Source organism: Podarcis tiliguerta (genome assembly GCF_965153285.1).
Source record: "Podarcis tiliguerta genome assembly, chromosome: 1".
Taxonomy (NCBI): domain Eukaryota; kingdom Metazoa; phylum Chordata; class Lepidosauria; order Squamata; family Lacertidae; genus Podarcis; species Podarcis tiliguerta.
In genome coordinates, this window is record NC_139534.1 from 5,311,795 (window position 1) to 5,322,721 (window position 10,927).

A 10,927-nucleotide genomic window follows, 5' to 3' on the forward strand; every position below is an offset into this window, starting at 1 on the left:
GGGGGGGGGTGGAGCAGGGGGCAGAGGAAAGGGAATATGCTGAGCAAAGAAACCCGAGTCCAATGTTTGGGGACCAAGGGGCACCTCTGGAAATCTAAGACACTGACAGCACTAGAAAAATATTCATTTTTGCAGAAGAATAGCTGCTCAGAGCCTGCCCACTCCTAACCCCCCCCCCCGGAAAAAACACAAACAAGCAAAGCATAGACACAAAGTGCAGGCAGACCCCCCCTCCCCCAACAAACCAACAAGAAGCCCCCCAAACCCCTCATTTTTCTAAAAAAAGTAAACATTGAGAACAGGGCATTGATGTGGAGGCCAAGGGTGCTGTGCTCCCCAGCCCCCAATATCCCTTTCACAAAAAAATTAAAAAGCAATTGCCTGTATGTTTTATTTCTTTATTTCATAAAATTTTTATACTTCTGGGTTGTAAAAAGCCTCAGAGCATTTTACAAAAGAGAAAACAGTAAAACCAAGGAAAAATTACAACCCTGCTTCAAAAAATACAAAACTTAAAAGTCAAAAACAGATTTAAACTACCTGGGCTTTCTAAGCACCCATGTGGGCTTGTCTAGAGAGGAGCGTTTTTAGCAGGCATCAAAGAGAGTCCCATGAAGGCGCCTGCTTGATCTCCCCAGGCAGCGAGTCCCCAAGTGCAAGTGCTGCTACACTAAATGATCGACTTCTTACAAATGCAGGTGGCACCAGTGGCATAGGGTGGGTTGTCAGCACCCGGGGCAAGGCAAGTAATTTGCGCCCCCTAACCCGTGGATTTGCGCACCCTAACCCTAACCCCCAGATGTTGCGCCCGGTGCGGCCGGCCCCCCCTGCACCCCCCACGCTACGCCACTGGGTGGCACCTGCAGCAGTGGGATCAGGTGGCACCTGCAGCAGTGCCCATTCTGCTGATCAAACTGGTTGCAGTGGGCACATGTGGGGCAAAATCTAATGACTTTGCTAAACTGTCACATTTCATAGAAGGATTCTTATTTTGTCATTTGCAGCACATAATCACAACTAGGAATCACCACAGACCTGGTTGAAAGAGGCAGCTTCAGTTGACTTGTAAAGCTTAGGTGAAGATGGATACATTCCTAGACGTACCAAGACTCTTACGCTGGATCCCAAATATAGAAATATATAGAAACTAGAAAACGTTTGCCACAACAGATGTAGAGATGGCTTGTTTTTACACATAACACCTTTGGCATGCTTTCCTTACAAAATATTTTTTATTAATTTTCAATTATTAATATTCCAACTGGTGTCAAATCAAATCAAATCTTGCCACATCATAATACAAACAATAAGGCCAATTATTCATTTGGTCTGCTTTGGAGGAACACCACTGACCTGTTGTTGTTGTTTAGTCGTTTAGTCGTGTCTGACTCTTCGTGACCCCCTGGACCAGAGCACGCCAGGCACTTCTGTCCTCCACTGCCTCCCGCAGTTTGGTCAAACTCATGTTGGTAGCTTCAAGAACACCATCCAACCATCTCATCCTCTGTCGTCCCCTTCTCCTTCTCTTTCCCAACATCAGGGTCTTTTCCAGGGAGTCTTCTCTTCTCATGAGGTGGCCAAAGTATTGGAGCCTCAGCTTCACGATCTGTCCTTCCAGTGAGCACTCAGGGCTGATTTCCTTAAGAATGGATAGGTTTGATCTTCTTGCAGTCCATGGGACTCTCAAGAGTCTCCTCCAGCACCAGAATTCAAAAGCATCAATTCTTCAGCGATCAGCCTTCTTTATGGTCCAGCTCTCACTTCTGGACCACTGACCTGACGCAGGCTCAATTGTTGGCATCTGTCTGTCTTTGGAGACAATGTAAGAGTTTGCCTTCAGAGTGAAGTCAATCCGTTGGAGAGTCACGGTGCCTGCACACCAAAGCAGGGCAGACATGTTTTTGTTTTTAGTTTTTAGGTTTTTTTATTCAAAATTAAAACAAGACATATTATCCAAAAACATATAATCCTTGTCCCCCCCCCATTTTTCCTCCACCCCCCCCCAAAAAAACCCACCCGCCCCCACCCCCCGACTTCCCTCAGTTCCAGTCTTTGGTTTCTCTGAGACTGCTGTTTTCTGCATGTTACAAAGTTGTATAGATCCTCAAACTATTTAGCTGATTATTATCAATAAAAAGTTTGTGAATGTTTATTCAAAACCTGCCAAGGAGTCCAGTTCACTTTTTGCATCTTCAGATACTTTGTAAAGGGTTCCCATTCATCCTTAAAGTCACAGTTATCCTTGTCCTGTAGCTTATATGTCAGTTTTGCCAGTTCTGCATAGTCCGTCAATTTTTCTTGCCATGATTCTTTAGCTGGGGTTTCTTCAGTCTTCCATCCTTGTGCTACCAGAGGGCAGACATGTTTTTACTGCAGCTGAGGCAGAAGAAGGTATCCAGTTTTGCTCCTACATGGATATTCTTATGCTCTTGCGCAAAATACATATGTAGCCTTTTTCTCTAAACATCAAGATGCCTGAAATTAACAACCTACTTTTTCAAAAATGAAAGTGTTTTGATGGGAATTGAACTAAATGCAGCTAAATTTTGGAGTTTCTATATTTAAGCGCCTACCTACACTGTCCTTTGTTCACTGCTACCAATGTCAAGTTAATGCATGCTGATAAGCGTTGCTCTGCTTCAACAAGTTCTTCCGTTATGAAGCCTTTCTGAAGACTTACACAACATAAATCTACTGTTTGTTCACCAATCAACCCAATTTTCATTTGTAATACATATGTATAATGCTAGCTGTAGATCTGATGGCAATTGAGGGGTCAAATTTGTAGATTAATCTTGGGCATATGCAAAGTTAAACTAAAATTTTGCTTCCTATGGACTTGTGGTCTCCAACTGATAGAATGTAAGAGTCACATGGAAAAATTGCTTAGGGAAGTTTCACAGCCATCCATCATTATATGCCATACATGGGGTGTGAAATAAAGAAGAACAATGAAAACCGAAAATATAAAAGGAGAAAGGAAATTGTAAACAAGTCTCTGTTTTCTGGTACGTACGCACTTGGACATTCACAACCAGGTCCTTAGAAATTGTCAGACCTAACCGGAAGGGTCCACGACCAGAAGGAGGAGGACTATCAGGAAGAGTGGAATAAATTTAATGATTATCTAGTTAAATTTGTTAAGTTAAATTAACTGAAAATAGCTTGCACATACTTAATTGGCTTAGGATTTTATTTATGTTAAGTGTTGAATTCCATATGTTTAATTCCATAAGGTGAAGATTTAAGGATGTTAATGTTTAAGTTAAATTTCATAAGAATTGGGATTTGGAAAACCGTTAAAAGGACATGCAATGAAATTCAGCCAAGGGGAAGCGAGGAAGTCACTTAACAAAGTTAATAAGTGCAATTTTCAATAAGGCTGTGATTAATAATAATAATAATAATAATAATAATAAATTTTATTTATATCCTGCCCTCCCCAGCCGAAGCCGGGCTCAGGGCAGCTAACAACAATAAAACAGTACAAAAGTACAGCACAAACAACACTCTAAAATCATTCATTATAAAATTAATTCAAATCAAGCCACTGGCAACCATTGGGCCAGAGCTCTGCGAAGATTGCCGAGGGAGGGAGTCAGGCTGTGCCCTGGCCAAAGGCCTGGTGGAACAGCTCTGTCTTGCAGGCCCTGCGGAAAGATGTCAAGTCCCGCAGGGCCCTGGTCTCTTGTGACAGAGCGTTCCACCAGATTGTTTGTCTTGTTTGTCTTGTTTGTCTTGTTTGTCTTGTTTGTTTATAATATTGTGAAAACCAATAAAATTTTTTGGGGGGAAATAGAAATTGTCAGATAATTTTGCAAGGCAGAAGGAAGTAACTTTCCTCAGCAGCAGAATTTGTAATCATATAAAAAATTAAGCATCTGAGAAAAATTTCTGAGCATTGGCCACCTAGAGGAAGAAACCCTGTTCTGGTCCTCAGTAAAAATCCTCAGCAGAGTAGGCTCTGTTTAAATGCTGGAAGAAAATAGAAAGGATTTTTGAAGCTGTGTTATGGAGCAGTAAACTGCCTGTTTAAAATTCACTTGCAATCTTGGCATTCGGGATCTGTGTTTACTGGGGAGATCTGCCCAAGGCCTCCTAACTCACCCAGTCCTAGGGAATAAATGGGAGTGCATAACCTCGTTTTCTCATTTAAGGCAGCGAGAATACCAAGCTTATTTTAGCAGTGAGTGGAAGGAAAAGAGACAACTCACTGAGAACTTGCCATTTCAAATCTCAGCATGTGTAGGACTTCTCTCATCAGTGACTGAGGCAGTTTTAGGGCAGCACGGCCAGTTTCCCCGCACTGGGCGCCAAGCGGAAAGGGCGCCCACATGCCACCCTGTAAGCACTTGTCCAGGCCGGCACAGAGCAAGGGCTGGAAGGGGGCACCAAATTATGGCCTGGCTGAGGAGCCATAGTAGCAAAGTCTGCCTCTGTCAGGAAATAAAGGCATGTGCCGCTTGTTTTATCACACACAGGGGGAAACGCAACTCTCTCTTTGCTTCACTTGCCTGAGGTAGCTGCCGCACCCCGGCTGTTCCCATGTTGTTTAGGACTTTAAATGCTAGAAGCAAAACCTTGAGCTGGGAACTAGGAGCTTGGAACCAGGAGCATAGCTGTCAACTTACAGATTTGAAAATAAGGGACCAGCAGCCTCGAAAATAAGGGGTCAGCAGCCAAAATAAGGGATTTTGGCTTAGCTTATACAGAAAACTGCCACTGATGGAGCCGTGCTGCTTTTGCTGCGACTGACTGTGTTTTGTACGGGGTTGGACTAGATGATCTTAAGGCTCTACAACTCCGACCAAAGAAGAGTGGCAGACAAAACCGATGAACGACGTTGAGATGGCAAAGCTTACAGGCAGAATTAGAAACCAGGGAGAGGACCTCTTTAATAAAGAATGGAGAAAGTTTATAATTTATTTGAAAAGCTTTTGTAAAGAGTTACATACATTGGTAGGATTGACAAAAAACTTGTAGTAAAAATTTGAATTATGGATGGACAAATGATTTATAAAAATAGAGTTATGAAAGGGATGCAGAGGGGGAAATCACTACATTAAGATGCTGCACTGGTTGGAGGGGATGCTAAGCAGCACGTCGGGGCTGCCGTCGTCCTGGCGTGAGGAGTTCGATCGACCCCCACCTGAAAGAGAGGGAGGGAGGGAGGGAGGGAGGGAGAGGGACTCTTGCCCACGCCGCCCACGAGCCCAGCATGAGGCAGTTGCGGCGCTGCGGTGGCTGCTGAAGCGCCGCCCTTCTGCGTCCCTCCCTATCCCCTCCACTTCCTCCTCCCTCAGGCTTACTCCTCAGCCACCGCCGCTGTCTCTGGCTTCCCCTGGCAGTGCGGCAGAAGTCTCGCAAGAGAGGGGCTGCCTGCCCACCCACGATGCGCCCCTGAGGGGGAAAAGGGAGAGACAGAGACGCGGCAGCTCGTGCGCGTGCTCTCTCTCGTGGCGGAGGACCCCGAGCCGCTGCTTCCCTCCCGAGCCGGGCGAGCATGAAACCCGGGAAATTTAAGGGACATCATCAATAAGGGACAGCAGCGGGACACAGCGCTGGGATAAGGGAGTTTCCCACCAAATAAGGGACAGTTGACAGCTATGACCAGGATTTCTGGGACAAAGCAGCAGTTGGGACCATAAGAATGACAAAGGATATAGGAACCCACAGAACTCATGCAGAACCTGTTGCTTAAGCAAGGCTCCCCATGGCCCGTCTTCATGGGTTGCGTCAGTTCAGGGCCTCCACCAAGAAGGCCGCCACCTCTTCAGATCCAGCAGCGAAACCATAATTCTGAACCAGGAAGGCAGTAGGGCAGTGAAACTGCGGTTGTCGTTTTTGGAAGGGGAGGGCGGATATTACATACGAATTTATCAGCGTCTGTAATTCTTACATTTTCATGTGATACGCATTTAGTTACAAACAAAAATGGTGATTCACATCTGAATTTGTAGAGAGCGAGCAAGATCTTCTAAAATGGCGTGGTATTCTTTGGCAGCACATTAGCCTGCAGGCAGTTTCCTAATCACAGTAACCATTTGCATAATGTAGCTGCACTTAATCCAGTATTGAGTAATTGTAGCCATAGATCACCGGGATTCATTCCGACGGCACAGCTTGAGAACAGATAAAGAAATCATTTTAGGCTTGCAAATTGAAACTTCCCGTATTGATATTGAGTGTAATGGTGGTGAAAAATATGTTTATGAACATCCAAATGTACTGCAGATGGATTCAGTGGGAGCCTGATTGCTCCACGGTAATATTACAATGAATGCAGGATGGAAAACACTCATTTTGCAGTGCAGAGTATTTTTATTGTTGCTGCCTTGTGATGATTTTATGGAATAAGGCTCTTCACCCAGTCCTGGAGCTGTTTCTGCAATGAATACCAAAGAATTCCCCCCCCCCCTCTGATTTATTGGTGTGCTTATTGCGATTCTGATGTAGTCCTGAAGTTAAGGAGATATTTTGGTTTAATTTCTCTGGTAGAAAGGATCGTATTAACCATAAATTTTACACAAACTCAGCACTTGAAACAGAAAAGGTACAAAATGCTTTCAATGCAAAATAACTAGTTGTAAAATGACAAGAAAAGCCCAAAATGAATATTTATTTTAACATTATAGTTTGCTTTTCCTCTCAGCAGCTAAATATTCCAGGCAGCCTGGCCTTCTTTGGGCTACGTCTGTATATGGTGACTCATCTTCAAGCCCTTAAGGTAAATGTACACTCAGGGCGAGAACAATGGGAAACACCAGCAAACAAACCCCAGTTCCAGTTTTTCAGCAGAAATTACTACATTTGGTGGAGTAGAACTGAAATATACTCAGAGTCGCAAAGTGATTTCATGCTCTTTATTCAGCTCATAGTGGTGAGGAGGAATGAATGAAAGTCCCCTCAAAGTATCTGCTTTATATACATTATTTACACAATGGGCTGCACATGATTGGCTAATTCCGGAATTCTACTGTAAGCCAATCAGGTTGTGGATTCACTTCTATCTGGAGCATGATTGGGTGGTTCCTGCCAACCAATCATACTGCTGCATTGTTCTAGGACCAATCAGACTGCTGCATTCTGAATCCTATTGTTCTAGGACCAATCAGACTGCTGCAGTTTGGATCCTATTCAACTCAGTACATAACAAGAACCTTACTCCCTGCCCCCCCAGCAAAAAAAAATTTAATTTGTGCAAAGATTCACTTTTATCCCATCGAGATAAATGCTATTTTCCCTTTCTCTGGTGGCTGTTGGTTTAGTGCTCTTCTTTGCACATTCCTGACTGCTCCTTCTTTCTCCACTTCCCAGGAATAATTGTGTGGCTAATCGCACACTCAAAGTACACTTAGTGAAGGGGATTACATCATAATGCCACATGGGCCAATCAGATTTGGATGTGTGATGATTTTACTGAGGGCAAGTGAAAGTGAGGGTAAGTAAATGAATTCGGTGACTATTTTCATTAGAAGTGTCAAAAAAAAGGGAAGAAAAGGGGGCATTTTTCTTCAGTGCCAAAAATTACACAAAAATGGTGTGAGAGCAAATTGAGCTATTTAAATTAATTGCATCTCTAAAACACTAAGTATTATAGAGAAATATTGAAGATCTGTGTTACAATGATCTTGAAGCAAGGTTAAATTATTTGTTATTGTGAAAATACATAATTAATTATTGGTTGGTGCAATTGTAAGGCATTTATAGGTTTAGGAGACTAGGAAGTCCATAGCAAATGAGGATTTTGATATGTAAATATATGTATTTTTATATGTGTTGTCATACAAATTTCTATATTTATTATTTTTAAAATAACTTGAAATGTCTGTGTTGTTCAGTGCTATGTAATGTTTACTTTTGAGCACCTGTTGCTTGAAATTAAATCACATGCTTTCTGCAGGGTCCTTGCAGACACCAAATTTACTGCTATGCTGCCACTTGCGGCTCCTCACTCAGAGCACTCTGCAAAGCGGCTGGAATTTGCCAGCAATTGTAGGCGGAAGAACAGAATGTCACAATGAATATTGCACACTTCCAAGAGGAGTAAGGGGTTTCCTCCCTCTTTTTTATGGCTTGAAATCTTCAAAGGTATTTGATATTTCAATTACATGGTTTGGATTTCCTGGAAGTATTTTTTAATTTTCTATCAGTGCCACTCTAGAATTTATACCATTTGTTCTACTGCTAGCTTTTACATTTTCAAAGAAAATGCTTCTTTGTGCTGCTAGCCTTTGGTGCAGCTTGAAATCTTTTTGTATCATGCATAGTCTTACCTAATTGCGGCTGCATAATGCCACTTCTTATCCATATCAAGACTATTACAAACTGGACTTTTCACCATTCTCAGCAATGCCTGTTTCTCTCTTACCACCCTCTTTTTTAAATTTTTTTTGTTTTTTGTTTAACAGATATTCTTATGGAAAACTCAAAAGCTTGCTTACTTCTTTATAACTTTTTAGTTGGTCCTAAACCTATACCACAGTTGCTTTTGGATTCCCAACCCCCATAATAGACCATTACAGGAGTCTACAGTTATTGCTTGGTTTGAGAAATCTTTTTCCCTGAAACTAATACACAGCAGCAATTATCTGTACCAAAGGTTTTAGTCAAACCTTTCTTGCAATTTATTTCTCCCATGGAACATTGCTCGGATTTTTTATAGAATCAGTTAAGATCACATTCATGATTCTTCCCTTAAAACAGCCAACCTATGTTTATCTGATATTTCTCTAATCCATAAGAGGAAAAGGACAGCCATGAAGTAAGGAAACCCTTAGCAAAAAAATGCCCAACTCTGTTTACAAAGGAAGATATTGCAGGGACATAGGACCTCTTCTTCAGTAATCAAGCAAGCTACTCACAAATGGGAGCAAAACAGAATAAGAAAATAGTAATAGCCAGCACTTTTGCAATTTTTTTGCCTTGCTTGCTTCTTATGAAATGTTTCAGGTTCACAACTGCACTATATTTGAATTAATGAAGTACTGACATGATGTAACTTGGGTTAAGAACTTAATTCGTTCTGGAGGTCCGTTCTTAACCTGAAACTGTTCTTAACCTGAGGTACCACTTTAGCTAATGGGGCCTCCCGCTGCCTCAGTGCCACTGCCATGTGATTTCTGTTCTCATCCTGAAGCAAAGTGCTTAACCCGAGGTACTATTTCTGGGTTAGCGGAGTCTGTAACCTGAGGTGTCTGTAACCCGAGGTACCACTGTATTTTGCTCATGCAGAGAAGGACATTTTCCCATACATGTGCTGGCAGTCTCACCCGCTTACAGAAAGGCTCAGGAATGGTGAAAGTGGTATGAGCAGGAGATGTCAGTCACATAGTCTGAAGCTGACATATGGTAGTTACTTCCACAACCTATTTCCTCCCCCTTTCTCTGTTGTCTCCTGTGTCAAATTTTAGGTTATAGGTCTCTTGCACTTTTTTTAAAGCATCAGACACACAGATGGCACTATAGGAACAAAACAAATAATTTACAGTGTAGCGACAGGAGGATACCTGAGAGCAGTCCTTTTCAGCAAGACAATGAAGCTTGGGCAGGGGTATGTTTCAGGCCTCACCAATTCTCACTCTGGAAGTTGAATGGGGGCTTCTTTGTAACCATTCTGGTAACCTTCACATAAATGACCAAAATGTCAACACATGCGAATGATCATAATCCCAGATGAATTTTGTGAGTGCCTGTAAGGAGAAATACATGTTTTAACTTTCTGGAAATACATAGATAAATGCTGACAGTCAAATCCTGGAGTCTGTTCTCATTTCCCACTGTATCTTGTTAAGTTCTTGGACAGTCACAAAATTTATCTGGGATTCTCTATGTTGTACCAGGAAGCTATTGCCCGCCCACTTACGAGCGGTAGTCTCGTAATCTGGGGAACCGGGTTCGCTTCCCCGCTCCTCCACATGCAGCTGCTGAGTGACCTTGGGCCAGTCACACTTCTCTGAAGTCTCTCAGCCCCACTCACCTCACAGAGTGTTTGTTGTGGGGGAGGAAGGGAAAGGAGATTGTGAGCCGCTTTGAGACTCCTGAAGGGGAGTGAAAGGCGGGATATCAAATCCAAACTCTTCTCTTCTTCTTCCACTTCTAAACCATTACAAGAGGCCTTTGACAGAGGATGTCGTGGAAGAGCAAAGCGGCACAGCATGCTTCAGGCATAATGTGAGGAGTGGGGCAGGTGCCTGCTATTTGGAGTAAATGCAGCCCAAGGGCAGGATGAGCCTGCACTCACTGGAGAGGGTTCTGGTTCTTACTGTGCTTTCCCCTACATAATGTCCTGAAGCCCCCTATCCTGTCCCTTCCTCTTCTGCTACTGCTACTCACCAGCCAGGTTGCCAGGTTTCCAGAGATTTTGGAGCAGAGCCTGGGAGCTCAGAGGTGGTGTCCCTCCAAGCAGGAAGCAGCAGCTGGTGGAATGTGGCCATTTATTTGCTCAAGACGCTTCAATATGAAGAAGAAGAAGAGTTTGGATTTGATATCCTGCCTTTCACTCCCTTTAAGGGGTCTCAAAGCGGCTAACATTCTCCTTTCCCTTCCTCCCCCACAACAAACACTCTGTGAGGTGAGTGGGGCTGAGAGACTTCAAAGAAGTGTGACTGGCCCAAGGTCACCCAGCAGCTGCATGTGGAGGAGCGGAGACGCGAACCCGGTTCCCCAGATTACGAGACTACCGCTCTTAACCACTACACCACACTGGCCATCAAACTCTTCCTGAGTTGGTAGCCTCTTTACTGTGGGTTTCCAATACGTATTCCATGCCTTTATTGCCAGCCTCTCTATGACTATCTCCCACAGTAAGAGAAATAGATTGATACTGGAAGAAAAGAAAGGTGGTTCAAATTTCAGAATGGGAGAAGACTCGAGCATAGGGACCAAGAACTTCCCACCACCACCATTTCGCTCTCCTTACCCTGGG

General features: G+C 43.3%; 1 long non-coding RNA gene across 4 annotated transcripts; it reads right to left on the minus strand.

Moving 5' to 3' along the window:
* Window positions 1-1,269: 1,269 nt before the first annotated feature.
* On the minus strand, window positions 1,270-10,462 carry LOC310670765. 4 transcript variants are annotated; one of them, XR_014507624.1, is made up of 5 exons: window positions 10,336-10,462; window positions 9,572-9,692; window positions 5,900-6,122; window positions 1,777-1,872; window positions 1,270-1,353 (listed from the first exon to the last, which is right to left on the minus strand). It is a non-coding gene; the product is annotated as an uncharacterized lncRNA (long non-coding RNA). The 4 variants fall into 4 exon arrangements; XR_014507625.1 differs by lacking the exons at window positions 9,572-9,692; window positions 10,336-10,462 and adding an exon at window positions 7,213-7,430; XR_014507626.1 differs by lacking the exons at window positions 9,572-9,692; window positions 10,336-10,462 and adding an exon at window positions 7,213-7,430 and having other exon boundaries at window positions 5,900-6,721.
* Between the last annotated feature and the right edge of the window lie 465 nt (window positions 10,463-10,927).